The sequence below is a fragment of the Oryzias melastigma genome, linkage group LG14, assembly GCF_002922805.2.
Source record: "Oryzias melastigma strain HK-1 linkage group LG14, ASM292280v2, whole genome shotgun sequence".
NCBI classification, from domain to species: Eukaryota; Metazoa; Chordata; class Actinopteri; order Beloniformes; family Adrianichthyidae; genus Oryzias; species Oryzias melastigma.
Genome location: NC_050525.1, coordinates 26,546,385 through 26,562,185, shown reverse-complemented (window position 1 = coordinate 26,562,185; position 15,801 = coordinate 26,546,385). Strand labels below are relative to the sequence as shown.

The following is a 15,801-nucleotide window of genomic DNA, read 5'->3' as shown; positions in this document are numbered from 1 at the left end:
AATGTGACCAATTTTTTTATTTTCGGCACCGATGAATAGAGCTGCCACGATTAGCCGACTAATCAACGACTAATTAATATAGTCTACAAATAATTTAATAGTCAATTGCTGTAGTTGTTACTTTATATCATATGGCGTCAGAGTGTAGTAAAGTTGAAAGTTATAATGGAATTCTGCTAGATTTTTGGACTATTTTAGCCTTTAAGGTTTTTTATGCTATTTTGGAGTTTAGCTAATATTTCAGCTACACGCTAGCTGTTTTGGATAATTAAGACTTTTTTTTTTTAGTTTGTTAGGTGTTTAACTAATATTTTATCTGGCTATCATCTTCAGCATTTTCATCTACTAACTTTAGCATTTTCAGCTGTCAGCTTCAGTGTTTTCAACTATCAATTTCCGCCATCAGCATTAGCATCTTCAGCGGCCAAATTAAGCTTACAGCATTCACACTAGCATAATCACAGGTAATACTATATATCTAGTTTTTAGTTAGTTTAAAGCTAATGATTGGTTAAGATTTGTGCTTTACATCCAGTTTCCAAATGACCCCATTAGTCGACTAATTGGAAAAATAATCGGTGATTAGTCGTCTATTAAAATAATTGTTTGTGGCAGCACTACCAATGAACATGTTGACGAGTTTAAATCGTTTTTTTAACCATTTTTACCAATACAGGAAGAATCATTATATCTTTATTATCTAATGTTTTCCTACATTTCAGTCGGTACTTTTAAGGTATTTTAAATTTATGATAAATAATGTTTTTTGGAGTTTCTGCCCCAAAAGATTTTCTTTTAATTTGGTAGAAGTTGTGTTTGAGTTACACACCAATAATTATGTTTTATGACCGAAATGTGATCATTTTCTTTAATCTAAATCTTATAGCACAATGTCTTTATGGATGGTTTTCAGTGGTTTATCTCTTTGGTTCATAAAAAACTACTTTTAAAGTAGATTTCCTCAGTCAAAGTCGATAAATTTGGTGGACAATAGATATGAGTTGTGGCCAGAGCCACAAATAAGACAAAAAGTGCAATAAACTGGGATTGAACTGTACAAATCAAATGGGACACAATCCAGTTTTCACATATGGAAGTCTTTAAAGCGCGGCAGTACTCTCACAATCTGATCTACAGCTCTCATAAACCTCCTCTGCTTCTCCCTCAGGACACATCATGGTTTTTATTGTGTCCGTCCTCCTGGTCCTCTCCTAAAGCAGTGTCGAGCCATCAATGATCCTCCTGCATGACAGAGCCAACAATTAGAAAGAAGCAGAATTCTATCAGAAGATGCTTCTGATTCAATCATGGGTGCAGAAGCTTTTTCTTTACTGAGAAAAGAAGATCGTTTGAAGGTTGTTGTGAAAATCTGGTTAATATAAATTTCCTGGCTCTGAATTAAAAATGAGGAGAAACTGCAGTTAATGGGAAATAAGATTCAGACAGTGAACAGAAACGTGGGTCAATGTCAGTGTATCTCATTCTGTGGATGTTTCTGTAAATGTAAGGCCTTCTCACAGCTCACCTGTCGGGCCAGGTGTATATATGGGTGTAATGATTCATTTTAACAATGATTCGATCAGGGCTGTCAATGACATTGTCGACTAATCAACTATGAAAAATCGTCTATTCTAATTTGGTACTGTTGGTATAGTTTTTTTTGTGTTTTTTGTGAATGATTATGACAACCACCAGCTACAAAGTCATTTGAATCGCGAAGCTCAACAGGAAGTTTGAGAGCCGGTATATACCTTCCTCAACCATAGAAGACAGATTCAAGCTTATATTTAATGGCAGCACAGCACCCATGCACTAGCATCTGAAACGAAACCATTACACATCAGAATCAACAGAACTGGTTAAAAATACAACTATTTAAATAGGATTTTAAGCAAGTTTTATTTTATTTTATAAATATATTATGTCAACCTTCTGGTTAAGTTCAACAATAATATAAACAAAAAAGCATTAAAAATCTTTCATTGTTTCTTTCATTGTTTTTGATCATTTATCTAGAAAACCTGAAAATGATCTCCACAGTTTTTCCATCCTCAAAGTTCTTCAACATTTTACATTCTAAGCATTACATTTTGGTGCAGAGCCCGTATGAAAAAAGTTGTTTATTCCCTCGGCAGAATCAACTGATTAACGTTGATCACATCCGTTCTTCACGGCTATGCAGGCAGCATATCAGAGCGAGGCTGCATTTCTCCGCTTCAAGATCCAAAGGTTTCATTAATTGTGTCAACTGTTGAAGAGTTACTATAACCAAAAGAATGTAAACACTGAAACTAAAGCTCTGGTGTTGAGGCTAATTAATTTTTTTAAGAAGTTATGTCAGTGAGCGTTTATTGGAGACCGATGTCTATTAGAGACTGGCCACTATTAGAAGATATTCAGTATAGATTTTTTAAGGCTTTAAAACCCCTCAGGAGACACTTTTTTCACTCAGACATTACACTTTTCTCTCTTGTTTAGACTCTCAAATTTCAAACATTCACATAATAAATAAGTCCAGTATTATAGATTGAAGACAAAGATCTCATCGTAATAAACTATTTATTTAACTCTGGAGAGCTACTTGAATCTGCACAAGAGACATGGAGGATATTGATTGACAAGGTCAACAGCCAATTAGGATTCAGAACATGGTTCAGTGAAGAAAGTGAAAGAGAAAAATGCTTGCAAAACTGCACTGAAAAAAATGCAAAACAGTGAGATTGCAAAAGACGTAGTGGAATATAATGAAGAATCACTGTAATCGCATAAATGGAAGAATTCTCGTGATTCAAAAACCGTCAAAACTGGAGCTAAAGATTCAATGTTTTAAGGGTTAAACCGAACAACCTGAAGACAAAAAGGAAAATGGCGGTCTTATTCTAGTAAAACTGGAGGCAAGCAAGTTAACTTCGAAAAGTAGAGCCTTAAACATATGTAGTTATAAGTTGGTAATGTAGAGAAACCAAACGCCTCCCCTTGATGTATAAGTTGTACCTGGGCACTGACGGTTAAACAGAGCCAGGGACTACGAGCAATCAACCCCCTGTGGCACCAGCAGCTCGGCACAGACCGACTTGTGAAGCTTGAGTAGGCCTCTAGACACAACTGATGGCAGTCATTTCGACTCGGTCCAAAACACTGATGGATGTGGGTTGACCTTTTGAGCTACCTGGTGGTCTCTCCCACACAGAAAACAAGCTGACAGAAGAGTGGAGCCTGGGTTATATGGTGATATCTCTGCTGAGCTTCATATCACTGTGGAGGACTTTGATGCTGCTGTAATGATTAAGCAAAGACTAAGGTTAAAGCCATAAATCTGTCACTGATGTGGCTGCATAGGTTAACCATAAATAACCAGTATAGAAGACCTATGGATAAACTAATGGAATAAAGCAAAGGACAAAAGCTGTGAAATGTCATGTTTTTTCTACAGCTTAATAGAATTAAAGATCTCAAAATAGAAACGAATCTATAAAAAATCAATAACAGATTAAAAACACAGAAATGGACATGAATAAGTGTGGAAAGGTCCACAGAGTTATTTCTCAGACTCCAGTAAAACCTTTGCAACCAAAATAAACCCCTAACCCCTTCATGCCTACATTTATTTCCAATTATACACAAAAATATTCTTCAGTGTTTTGTGTTTAAGGTGATGCTAAATGTAATGGAGTCCTGGATTAAACGGTATGTTGGGAATTGGCAACATATGGTGGAAAAGTCTTAGAAATCCACTGGAAAAGTAAGAAGCTGACAATCCAAGCTCACTGCTATAGCAATGTTGATTCACTGTGAAGTGAAAACAACAACATTTTGTGTATTTTTGGTTCTTTATCCGGTTCATAAAATGTTGCAGCTCATTTATGGAGGTACCTGCCTAAATTTGGATTTCTACAAGCTCGTGTTCTAGGACATCCTACCTAATCTGAGCCTCAGTAAGATTTTGTGTTATCAAATCATAAATATAGATTCATAATTTAAGTGAGACTCAAATGTATTTAAATGACAGGGTTTTCTACTGTAATTGTTTTATTACGACTCAACTTGTATAATCAAATGTTTTGATTTCTTTGTATAAATTCAATATTTAGCTTGATTGCAACAAGTGGTGAAAATTTGGTAAAATCCCTCACTAATAGAAATCTTGATGTGTCAAATACTTGTTTTCCAGGCAGTATTCCACATTATTGTTTGACCCTTGTATCATGTCTGCTACACACTACACAGGGTTTACAAATCTCGAGGTCTTCAGTCAGTCTCATTCCACCTTTCGGTTTGCCTCAACTAACACATTGTCAATTGGCCCTTTTTGGAGGATTTGTTGTGTGCACGGCTGATTAAAACCTGGATTTTGATATACTAACGATTAGACATGATCATTGAAAGACTTATAAAGATGACCAAGAAGAAGAAAACAGATTCAGAGAATTGTTTTCTGCACCTAGACTCAGTTCTGCTCAGGAAGCAAACTTACCAAGAATCTAAACATCTTGTCTTTATGTTCCACCTTGTGATCTCTCCTTTCAGACTCTTTTCTTTTAAAATGTAAAGAAAAGCTGTAGAGACATCTCAGCTGCCATCCAACATTCCTTTAGTAGTTCCTCTGTGTATAATTTAAGCAGATCAATTAAACCTAAAAGTATTTCAGTAGTTCATTCTCATTTCTGATTACTTGTGTTTCTTTTCTCTCTTCAACACCGTTTTCTCTTGTGGTCTTTTGCTGCTTTTCCTTGAACTCTAACAAGCATCTTCATTTAAGTCCACATGCAAATTAATTCCACCTCTGTTTAGTAGGACTGGGTATTGCTACCAAAACACTAAATCAATTTTAATTCACAAGTTCACTGATTCAACTTACAACTTCTTTCAGTTTGATTTAAAATCAATTTAAAAAGTAATTTAAAACCAATTTAATTTTGGTATAAAGAACATGCTTCACAAAAACTAGTGATTTAAATCCAATTAGAAAATTCATTACTAAAAATAAACATTTTATATAAAAACTAACTGAAAGTAATTTTTCTCTAAATAATTATTTAATAAACTTGGGACTTCTTTCAGTTGCAGAAAGTGACTGGACTGTTCAGTTGGTTGAGTGCAGGACTGGCACATCAGGGTTTGACTCTCAGGATGCGCAATGATCTTCATCCACTGGGGGTTCCTTGGCAAGACTTTTTGCGCTACTACTAAACTATGTCACAAAGTGCCTGTGCCGGTCCCTAGCCTGGATAAATACTGGGTGTTTCAGGAATGACATCTCACCAAGCAACCTGTGGGAAACAGTGAAAGCTGATTCGCTTTGGTGACCCTGAAGGGATAAGCCAAAAAATGAGCAACATCAACTTTACAATTGTACTTTACTGTATTTCATCCATCAATTTTTATAAACCCACTTAATGCCTTTCGGGGTCACTGGGTTGCTGGAGCCTAGGGATGGGAATCCCTAGATACCTCACATTATGATGCAATACATGATATATTGCTCACCATATCGATAACGATGGTAAAAATGATCTCTAATAACTCACAATATATAAAAGAAAAAATATTTTTTCGGAAAAAATGCGTCCCCATTTATTTTTTAGTTTGAACACAATTATAATGAACAAATTGTCTTATTTTGTACAACAAATTATAGACACTTTTGTGCAACATTGCTGAAATCAATAAACTATGTCTTTAGTAAGAATTGACACCAATTGAATTTGATTTATCTTCAAAGTTCAGTGTTAACAATAGTAAACATAAACAGCATTACCACTACTTTGTACAAAAACGTTGTAAACAACAGAACAAAAATTAAATAATTCAAGTAGGTGCCAGACACATTGGTTCCCGCGACTGCCAGTCTTGCAACGCTCGCCCCCTATATACCTCTAAAGGAACTTCTCACCAAAGGCTGACAAATAAAACATTTTACAGCCTCTTCAAATGAAAATAAAAGATTGAAAATTGGTGAGAACCCTTCGAGAATCAATCACAGGACTTAATATCATAATATATCGCAATATTGATATTTTGGCGCACCCCTACTGGAGCCTATCCCAACTAGTGTTGGGTAAAGGAAAGCAGGGTTCACCGCGGACATGTTGCCAGTCTGTTGTAGGGGTCCACTGAGATAAAACCTGTAAAAAGTATCATTAAATTACGGATTTATTAATGTCATTAATTATGTCAGATTCATTTAAAACCAATGATAAAATCATACTTTTATTGACACAAAACACTAAAAAATAAAATATGAAGGGAGCAAAAAGGAGTGAACTTTCTTTTTGCCTGTTTCCCATTATTTAATCTCATGTAACTAAGTTCTATTGTTTTACCAGACAACATTGAATTAAAAGGAACTTCTTTCAGCTTTATGTTCTGGCATAAAGAAGTTCTCCAGTTTGGATCAGGATTTAGTCAAGCTTTGCTATACCAGTTCAGTGAGACTCCTATCATCATAAATTGTTTATAATTAAAGGTGATGAGCATCAAATATAACCTTATCAACATAAACCCTTCTGTGTTTCCTTGTCAGATCAAGCTTCCAAACAAATGAGCGCACAACGAGGTTAACCTATTTACAAAAGTCACAATTTTTTATAGGTTGGATGCTGTGAGGCTAATAATGACTCACACTATGAGTCACGCACAACAAACCGCTGAAAATTGTGACTTTCATTAGCTTCAGCCCATCCCTCCCTTCTGTGTGGCAGAATATGTAAAGGAGGCCTGCAGGAGTTCAGAGTGTAGCTTATTCTCAGTAATGGTTAAGACCGTCCTCAATGGCAGTAGTCAAGTGCAATGCAGGCACTCCACATTTTGTATTCATGAGATGAGCAAAAGACCTAAAAAGAGAATGAAGGGCAAAACTGGAGGAGAAAAGAGAGCAGAGAGGACTCATCAGCACCCCCTGAGCTTCAAAGAGCAACCAACTGTCATAGCAAGTGAGACTATCAGCCTTTTCAGCGGGTTCCTGATCAATGAACCAGTGGATCAGTGACGACCTTCGAACTTTAGTTCAAGAAAAAGTGCAGCTAGAATGTAAATGACTTTGGTAACAAAAGTTGATGAATTTAAAGTGTCTATATCAAAATTTTAGCTGGTAATTTAATAATAAAATTTGACTTACAAACCAAAAAAGACAAATATTTGAAATGTTGTTTGTCAAATTACCTATTAACCCTCGTGCTCTTTTATGGGGTCCAGATAACCCAGGCTATACATTGACGTGTTATCCCTCCCATGACAAATGTGGATGGAGGTGGATAGGATTCCATGTCTGCCACGGACACCACTAGCTGCGTTTCCATTACACATTTGCGCAAAAATTTATCGAAATTCTAGGAATTTAAAAAAAACAGTTTCGAAATGACAGTTTCGAAATGAGGCTCCCTACTCGTCCCTTTTTGGCGTCTTGGGTGTCCACAACTCATCATTTTTTGACGTTCTGGCTGTTCCCATTAAGTCACAGGTCCACAACCCTCAGGACGTGGTACCGGACAGGATAATGGGTTAAGGTACCAGCCTGGTCCACGTACTGGCACCGGTCCGCATCCTGAGGGTTTGGGACCCCTGATTAGTGTATGCATTTCTTCCGTCTGTAGCCCGGTGCCAAGCGGCCCTCCGAGCGGTACCCGTTTGCAATCCGGAGGTTGGGGACCCCTGATTTAATGGAAACAGCCAACATGTCAAAAAACAATGAGTTGGGGACACCCAAAATGTAAAAAATTATGCATTAGATGCCCTAACCAGATGTCCATATATGACAGGTTGGGAGTGAGAATTTGCTGCTACTGACCAGGAACCTAATTTCTGTGGTACATGGCGCTCAAAAATCTGTAAAAATGTTTTAGTTTGCCCTAGTGGGTGCAATTGCTCTAGCTTCATGGGTTTACGTTTTTATTTTCATCGAGACAATATTAAAATGATCCCCCAGTTTTATTTTTATTTTCCCTCTCGGGTTAATGCTCAAACTGGGCCACAGATAGACAGAAGTAACGTTTAAAACGGCGTAACCCAGGCACAGCTCTCGCCGCAGGAGTGAAGGACACCGGGAGAAACTCTGAATGATCTGGTGAACCCAGGCACAGCGATGTGCTCGCTGGCGTCTCTGTAGAGCTCTCCAAAACATATAAACCCAAGCTACTCGCTCAACATCATCCATGTTTTCAATGATAACGAGTGAAGTCCAGAAAAACGTTGGCGGTTGCTCAGCGGCAGGGAGGCAACAGACGCAAACTTGATGCATGAATTGCGTCCGGTGTTAATGCATCATTAAGAGTCAGTAAATCTGTAATAATAATAACTTCCTAACCTTAATGCACCGAAATATTGACAGGTGTAGAATTTCATTTTGCATTGTGAAGCCACGGGCAGCTTTAAGCTAACAACAATGTTCCATGTCAACCACATCAGGCACTTTTAAATAAATTTTTTCCACAGTAATCCAAAGCCTGCATGACTTTATACCGGTAAAAGTTAAAGAACTGTGGACGGTTGGGGGTTTCAAGGGTGGTGTTGGCCTACGGTTCTTTCAAGATGAGTGTGTTGGAGGGAAACGAGTCCTTTGGAAAGTCCTGTGCAAAACAAATGAATTTTGCCTGAGCAAATGTCATGAATGTAAGCTCAAAGAGAAAGCCAACCTGCATGTGACCCAGCTGTGTGTTTGCCTGTGTGTATTTTGTTGGTGGCAAGAAAGGGGTATTTATCATAAAACACCAGGACTGTTTTTCCTCTTTGCAGCACAGAGTAATCCCGCCTGGAGCAGCAACCAAGATTACAAATAACACACAGCAGCGCACGCACACACACCTGCACACATATGCACTTTGAAAATATGTACACCATCCTGGGGGTAGGAGGGGTGGGGGTTTAGCTGCAATGGGTTCCACTTGGTCTGCAGAGTAAGAGATGCCTGGTGGTCACAGGAAGCTCCAGCCTGACAGTAAAAACACACAAATATAGAATTCTGTTCCAGAATAAACCAAATCTGCTCTTCTTCATTTATTAATAACTATTTTTGTTTGTGCCTGCAGAGTTAAACGGGTCTTAAGTTTAATTGGGCTATTGGTGGAAAACAGGCCCTTTTTCATTTGCAGTGGAATGTAAAAATGTAATTTTGGGAAAATATTTGGTCTCAATCTGAAATCATGGTTTCTTTGTTTTTTTTTAATACTTTAGCTACTTGAAAGGCTTTAGGCTAAAACCGCTCTTTGAATCATAATAGTTTGATCATTTATGAATTTAGAAACATTTGGTTGAACTGATAGTGAATCTATGTTTAAGATGATTTGACGCTTCTTGACAGATCCACTGGCGTGGCGTCCTGAGGGCGCAGCACGTCAGTAGTCTGCATGTGGATGAATATTATGAGTGGCTGTTCGAGAGGTTCTGTGGTGTTATTTAGGACGAAGGACATCTGCATGTGGACAATATCTTCAGGGTGACCGCGGGTCCTTAAAAATGTCTTCAATTTCATATAATTTAATAGTCTTAAATTTCAGGTAATAGGACTTAATTTTTTTTCTCGTCAACGTGATGTAAGTCCATGAGAAAGTTGAAGAAAAAAGACAAAAATTAAACAAAAATAAGAGTTAAGAATCAGGACTGGTGAACCTGAACTACGTCAGAAATGTTTACTGGACCGATAAGTTACAGCCTTAGCGATATTAATCTTGTACTCTGGCCTTTAACCCAAACAGTGACTCTGAGAGCTCAGTACAAGAATTCCTATATGCTTCAATGTACGTTGTTGCATACATGGCAAATAAAAAACCTTGAACCTTGTATAGTTACCGGAGCCGGCGTAGCGGCATGGCAATAGCGCAGATATGGTGTGCATTCCTTTGGTATTGAGTGATATTTGCACATTTTTTTTCCCTTTTATTGAGTTTTCAAATTTAACAACACCACAAAAACAAAGATAAAAACAAACAGGCTTGGGATCTAGACAGGCTAAACAATTACTTTTACTAAAATAACTGTATAAATAAAATAAAATGGCATGGCAACCTGATCAGAAAACCCCCTTAATGAAATGGTAGCAACTCAAGGTTCTACATATCTATAATAAGGACCTCAAGTAGAAATAAGATAGTCTTTACATGCAATAGGCATGATGGATATTCCAGTGGAATCAAGTCCAGTAACACTTCTTGCCATCTCTTAGCTTTTAGCCACTCTCACCAATCCACTGTAGTACTATCTTCTTTCTTGCAGCAAAAATCAACACATGATACAGTCTTTGCTTTTCTTTACACATTGCATCCAGATCCAGTCCCAATAAATTCTGTACCTCACAAAGAATATTAGACCAATACTTTTGCAAAATTGAACAAGACCAAACGCAATGTATCCAGTTTTTGTTTTGCACTTCAAGCACAAGAGATTAGAGCTTGTGCTATGTCTTTGATTTAGTGAGATGTGCATCCTGTGAATAATTATGAGTTGTATAGATCAAATTTTATTACACACTGAAATCTTGTTAGCGTAATTTTTAAATATGTTTCCAATCATCATCACTAATAAAACAGACGGTTCTTTCTCCTGCGTACGTTTAAGTTTACATAATGGGGATGGGGAAATGGATGGCAATGTTTTATACAATATGCTCATAGACGGCGTTATTTGCATGTATTAACGTGCGACCAGCACAAAAAGTGATGGAAATTCATGTTGGCCACACGTAATATGTGCAGTCAACATACAAGTTGTTGCATTCCCTGCATGTATTTTAAGTGCGTCTAAGGCTGAATGTTGTTAGCCACACGTGTACTGTATTTAAAGTTAAAGTCCCGTCAGCTGTTGTACTCTTAGGTGTGTGAAAAGTGTCCTCCGCATTTGATCCATCACCTGGAGGAGCCGTGAGCTGCAGAAACGGCCAGTAACCAGTAATCCTAACCTTAACCTAACTTCCTCTGGGTCCGTGCGGCCTGGAAAAAAGTTCAACAGTGGCCGCAAAGATTTTGAAAAATACGTTCCAATAGTGACTTGCTTGTTTTTATTTAACGTTTTTTTTTTTATGTGGTTTTAAGAAAGTCTGTCTCTTTTTTTCTCGCTGTTTTTTCTGCTTCAGCGCTAAGGAGAGGGGCTGCTTAGACACCCTCACTAAGCCACACATATAGATCTCCAATGAGAAGTGTGTAACAACAAACGTTCGTGGATAAAAGGTCCAAAGTGTGACTGTATTTTTCTAAAGTAGATGCAGACAACACACACTGTCTGAAGTGTAACCAAAAACATCTCTTCAAAAGCGGTAACAACAGTATCCTGTCCGAACATTGTCTTGAAATACACCAGATTCTGGTGGAGAGGTGTGCAATGTTTGACCATCCAAGTGAAACTTCTAGGACTGTTATTGTTTCGAAAGGTGTTTATCCTAGTAGTACAGATGTGGACCATGTGGCTTTAGTGTTTTTTTTTTTCTTTAAATAAAATATAAGTGCATAAAATTTGTATTTAAAGGAGAGGAAAATGAATACGACTATCAGCCCTGTAAAAAACAATGATTTTATAATATTACCAGACTGAAAGTTTAGATTATGCCTCGAAGCTCAGAGGCTATTTCTCTGAATTTTGGTCCTGAAATGCACCGTTTACTTAAGTTGCCTTAAAGTGTGTTATTATTACAAAGACATGTCAGTATTTATGAATCATTTCATTTTTGTGTAGCAAAAGATGTTAAATTGTGTTTTAAATGGTACTAAAAAATGTTTTTTGTACAAAGTTTACTTGTCTCCTTCCATTGTTTTCACACAGTTAAGTATACCCATCCCTACTGCTAATTCTTACTGCACAGAAGAATAAACTATTAGCAGCGGTCAGGTTTCCTCATGAAGTCTGTACTGGCAGCCATAAAATAAAAAATAAAAAAAACAAAAAAAAAAACAGTTTAACTTCAACCAGTGAAGATAATGCAAATTAACTCATTCTTGTTGATGTGCAACAAGCTATTAAATAGTTAATTACTTTAATAAGTAATTTTAATTTAGCTAATTAATAAATAATAAACATTAATAATTATTATTTAACTACTAATAACAATGGTGTTTTTTTCTGCTAATTAAATAATTGTAGTAATGTTAAACCTCTGATTTAACATGTTGCCGTGTTCTTTACATTATTTACTTTTTCTATGTAAGATTGTTAAAACAGACGTAATCATTTTCTTTGAACATTTGGCCTGAAATTTGATTTTTAATGGTCTTTAAAACTTCCTAAAAAGTCATAAATTTAACTTCTATATATCTGTTAACATCCCGACATTTATTGAGTGTTGTTGCAAAATAAGACAAATGAGGATAAAGCCTTTATTTGGAACTTTCTGAATGTTTTGAGCTGGCGCCGCGTAAGCATTAGCCGTTTTCCGTTTTGTGAACAGAAACAGGAAAATGTTTCGTCCTGCTGGAAGCAAAAACCAAACAATCAGCTGGTAAGCTGCAGCTTACCAATGATCCTATTTGTAATATCCACGTCTGCCATATGTTAAACTCGTGTTTTTGCCCCTAGCTGTGAATCTTCAGAACCTTTCAGGGTTGCTTAGCAACATCAGTCATCGCTCTTAGATTGTTTATAACTGTTTAGGTACCTGTTTCCCATCCTTTAAATTCAAATTGTGTGGTAACAAAAGCCAACCATCACAGCAGACAAATGGTCCCCATGAAAAATCATTTTCTAACAGCAGAACACTCAATGGAGGAGAAACTATACAGGAATATTTTTCATTTCTATGCATATGACTCCTTTTATCTGTGGAGATATAAAATAGAAAAGCTTTTCTAGTTAAGTTAAACACAAAGAAGCAAAAAAATATATAAACAATATATCACATTGTGTGATAGTTACTGGGTGTTTTCATTCGAGGCCACTTCATCTGCCATCCACCAATACTAGGAATGAGTACAGTTTGTTTTTTTTCTCTGGTGCTTAGCGCTGAACTATTACTATACAACATGGAAGAGTTTGGAACAACAGAAACTCAGCCACCAAGTGGTCGACCACGTAAACTGATGGAGAGAGGCCAGTGGATGCTGAAGTGCAAAAAGGTCGCTGACTTTCTGCAGTCAATCTCTACAGAGCTCCAACCATGTGACTTTCAGATCAGCCCAAGTCCAGAACACAGAGAGCTTCATGGAACGGGTTTCCATGGCAGCTGCATCCAAGCCAACACATCATCAACTGCAATGCAAAGCGTCAATGCAGTGGTGTAAAACATGCCGCCACTGGACTCTAGAGCAGTGGAGACGCCTTCTCTGGAGGGAAGAATCACACTTTTCCACCAGATGGACAAGTCGGACTTTGGAGGTTGCAGCAAAATGGGAAATTTCAGACTGAATTGGTGGAGGAGGAATGATGGTCTTGTTTCTTGGCCTCTTAGTTCCAGTGAAAAGAACTCTGAATGCTTCAGGATACCAAAACATTTTGGACAACCCACAACCTTGTAGGAACAGTTTGGAGCGACTCCTTCCTCTTCCAACAGGAATTTTGGAACCTCCATAAAGACATGGAGGACAGAGTCTGGTGTTGAGGAACCGGACTGACCTGAACCCCATAGAACACCTTTGGGATGAATTAGAGCACCAGACCTTCTCCACCATCAGTGTGATCTGACCAAAGCACTTTGGGAAGAATGGTCAAAAATCCTAGAAACACACTCCACAACTTTGTGATTCCCAGAAGAGTTGAACCTGGAATAGATCGATATCATAATGAACTCTATGGATGAGGAATGGGATGGCACTTCAGTTCATATGTGAGTCAAAGCAGGCGAGCCAATACTTTTGGTGATAGAGTGTATCTACTTGTCTGACAGAAAGATTTGGGTTTCTTTAGCTCCACTGATGCAAACTGAATTTGTTCAGACCAGAGTTCTGCTGAGTTTGCCTGCAGGTCGGTCCTGGAGCTCTGGGCAATTCAGATCTGAGACTCAGCATTTGCTTAGCATAGACTATCAGGTGAGCTGGAGTTATTCATCATTAGAAGGTGAATAACGCTTTCAAGTCAGGCTGTCCACAGATGTGGAACAGCTGGAAGCTTTGACTGCACCTTGACCTGCTGAAACTAGTGAAGGACAGCACCACCTGTTGCACTCAAAGGGGAAGTGAATGAAGGCGGAGCTTCCAGATTTCTGCGTCAGACCTCTGATTCTTTTCAGAGGTTAACTCATTGCTTAGTATCTTTTATTTTTAGCCTCTATTGTTATAGAACAGTGAGGCCATTTTCTACTATTAACAGTTTTCTCTCATTTGCTGGCTGACTGAATGTAGAAATCAGTCCCGAACTTTGTCCAGAATTGTTAAATTTCACATTTGATGTGGTTCAGGATTTCTGCTTCTTTCTCATCCCTTTTGCTCTGTTCTGCTCCTCGTCTCGGCTTTTTCTCTGCAGGTGCAGCCATCTCTGGTGAAAGTGCACTTATGTAAGCCTGCTCGCTGCACCATGCAGTAAAGCCCACATTTGCAGCAATTGGTAATGCTACCAAGCCGCTGCCTGAGCTGTGGTCTACATCCCCATTTCAGGTTCCATGACTAATGTCTTGCATGACTAGTCACATGCACAGTGTAAGACTGTGGGCCATTGCTGTGTGGCCTCGTATAGTCATAGTGTCGCCATTGGTAAAGAATACATCAGTTTAATCTACTCTTATTGGATGAAGATTGCAGAAGCATAAGCTTTTTGAATATAAAATGGTTTTATTTATTAATAATGCTATTCATGCTATAGAAAAAAACTCATCTGGCTCTCTGAAAGGGGTTTGAAATAGTTAAATGTGGTGTAAAACAAAATATATTTATTTTTATTGGTTATTAAAGCAGGATGAAGTAGTTTTCTCTGGAGTTATATTCCCGCGAAGGAGATCCGATAGTAAAACCATATAAATGATAAATTACAAAAACTTAAGTGCAACTTTGGAGCTTCCTCTAGTACAAGTCTGTATGTTTTAGAGATCACAACAGCATCATTAAAAACAGGATATTCTAGAGTGGTCTAATCAGGGAGATTTCCAGAGTGATGCCAATTCTTTGTTTTTTATTGAACACTGTAGAGTTACTTAACACTTTTACTACCACCTCTGTTGATACTAAAATATTCTGACAATGAAAAAAGCAGGTTTCTGCTCATGTGCAATACTATGAAAGTCACGTGTTGCAAATTGTCGCAAAGCTGCTGCTCTCTGCATCAGAATCAGCTGCTTTACATTGGTTATGTAAACACTGTACTGCTTTAAAGTGTTGCATATCAGCGTAAACCCACTTTTTTCAGCTTCAAATCACATTAGAATTTCGTTAATTGCGTAAACGATTGAAGAGTTGCTGTAAATTTAAAGAATGTCAACACTGGAGCTAAAGGTCTGGTGTTAAATTGAAAAAGAACCTGTAAGACTAAGACTTGTGAAGAAAGAAAGGCCAGATGTTTTGGCTATAAGGTGTTGCACACAAACTGTCAAGCACAGAGGTGGTGGTATGATAATTTGGGCTATGTAGCTTCCATATACCATACTTTGTTGACATACTTAAAGGGTGTTTTTTTTCCCCTGTAATTTGTCTCATTTGGACTTATTTAAAGACCTTCTAAAATGAAAATAGTATTCTTATTCTTAGTGTTTTTAACGTGTTCTTGTAGTATTTTTCTCCTATCAGAGCGCTTATATAAATAATTTATAATTAGACCATCAGGAAAACCAAACAAGTAGATCTAGAAGTAGATCTTAGAAAGGACAAATGCTGCACATTTTGTGGAAAAATAAAATACACCTTTAAAGTCAAAGAAAGCTAAAATTAAAAAAGTAGAAAGCTGATCACCACTAGCTTCACA

The 15,801-nt window shown here is 37.5% G+C and overlaps 1 long non-coding RNA gene across 1 annotated transcript; it reads right to left on the bottom strand.

Annotated features, from left to right (window-relative positions):
- Positions 1-1,138: 1,138 nt before the first annotated feature.
- LOC112142664 lies at positions 1,139-12,906 on the bottom strand. Its single transcript, XR_002918626.2, has 3 exons — positions 12,435-12,906; positions 8,800-8,926; positions 1,139-1,242 (listed from the first exon to the last, which is right to left on the bottom strand). It is a non-coding gene; the product is annotated as an uncharacterized LOC112142664 (long non-coding RNA).
- Positions 12,907-15,801: the final 2,895 nt, after the last annotated feature.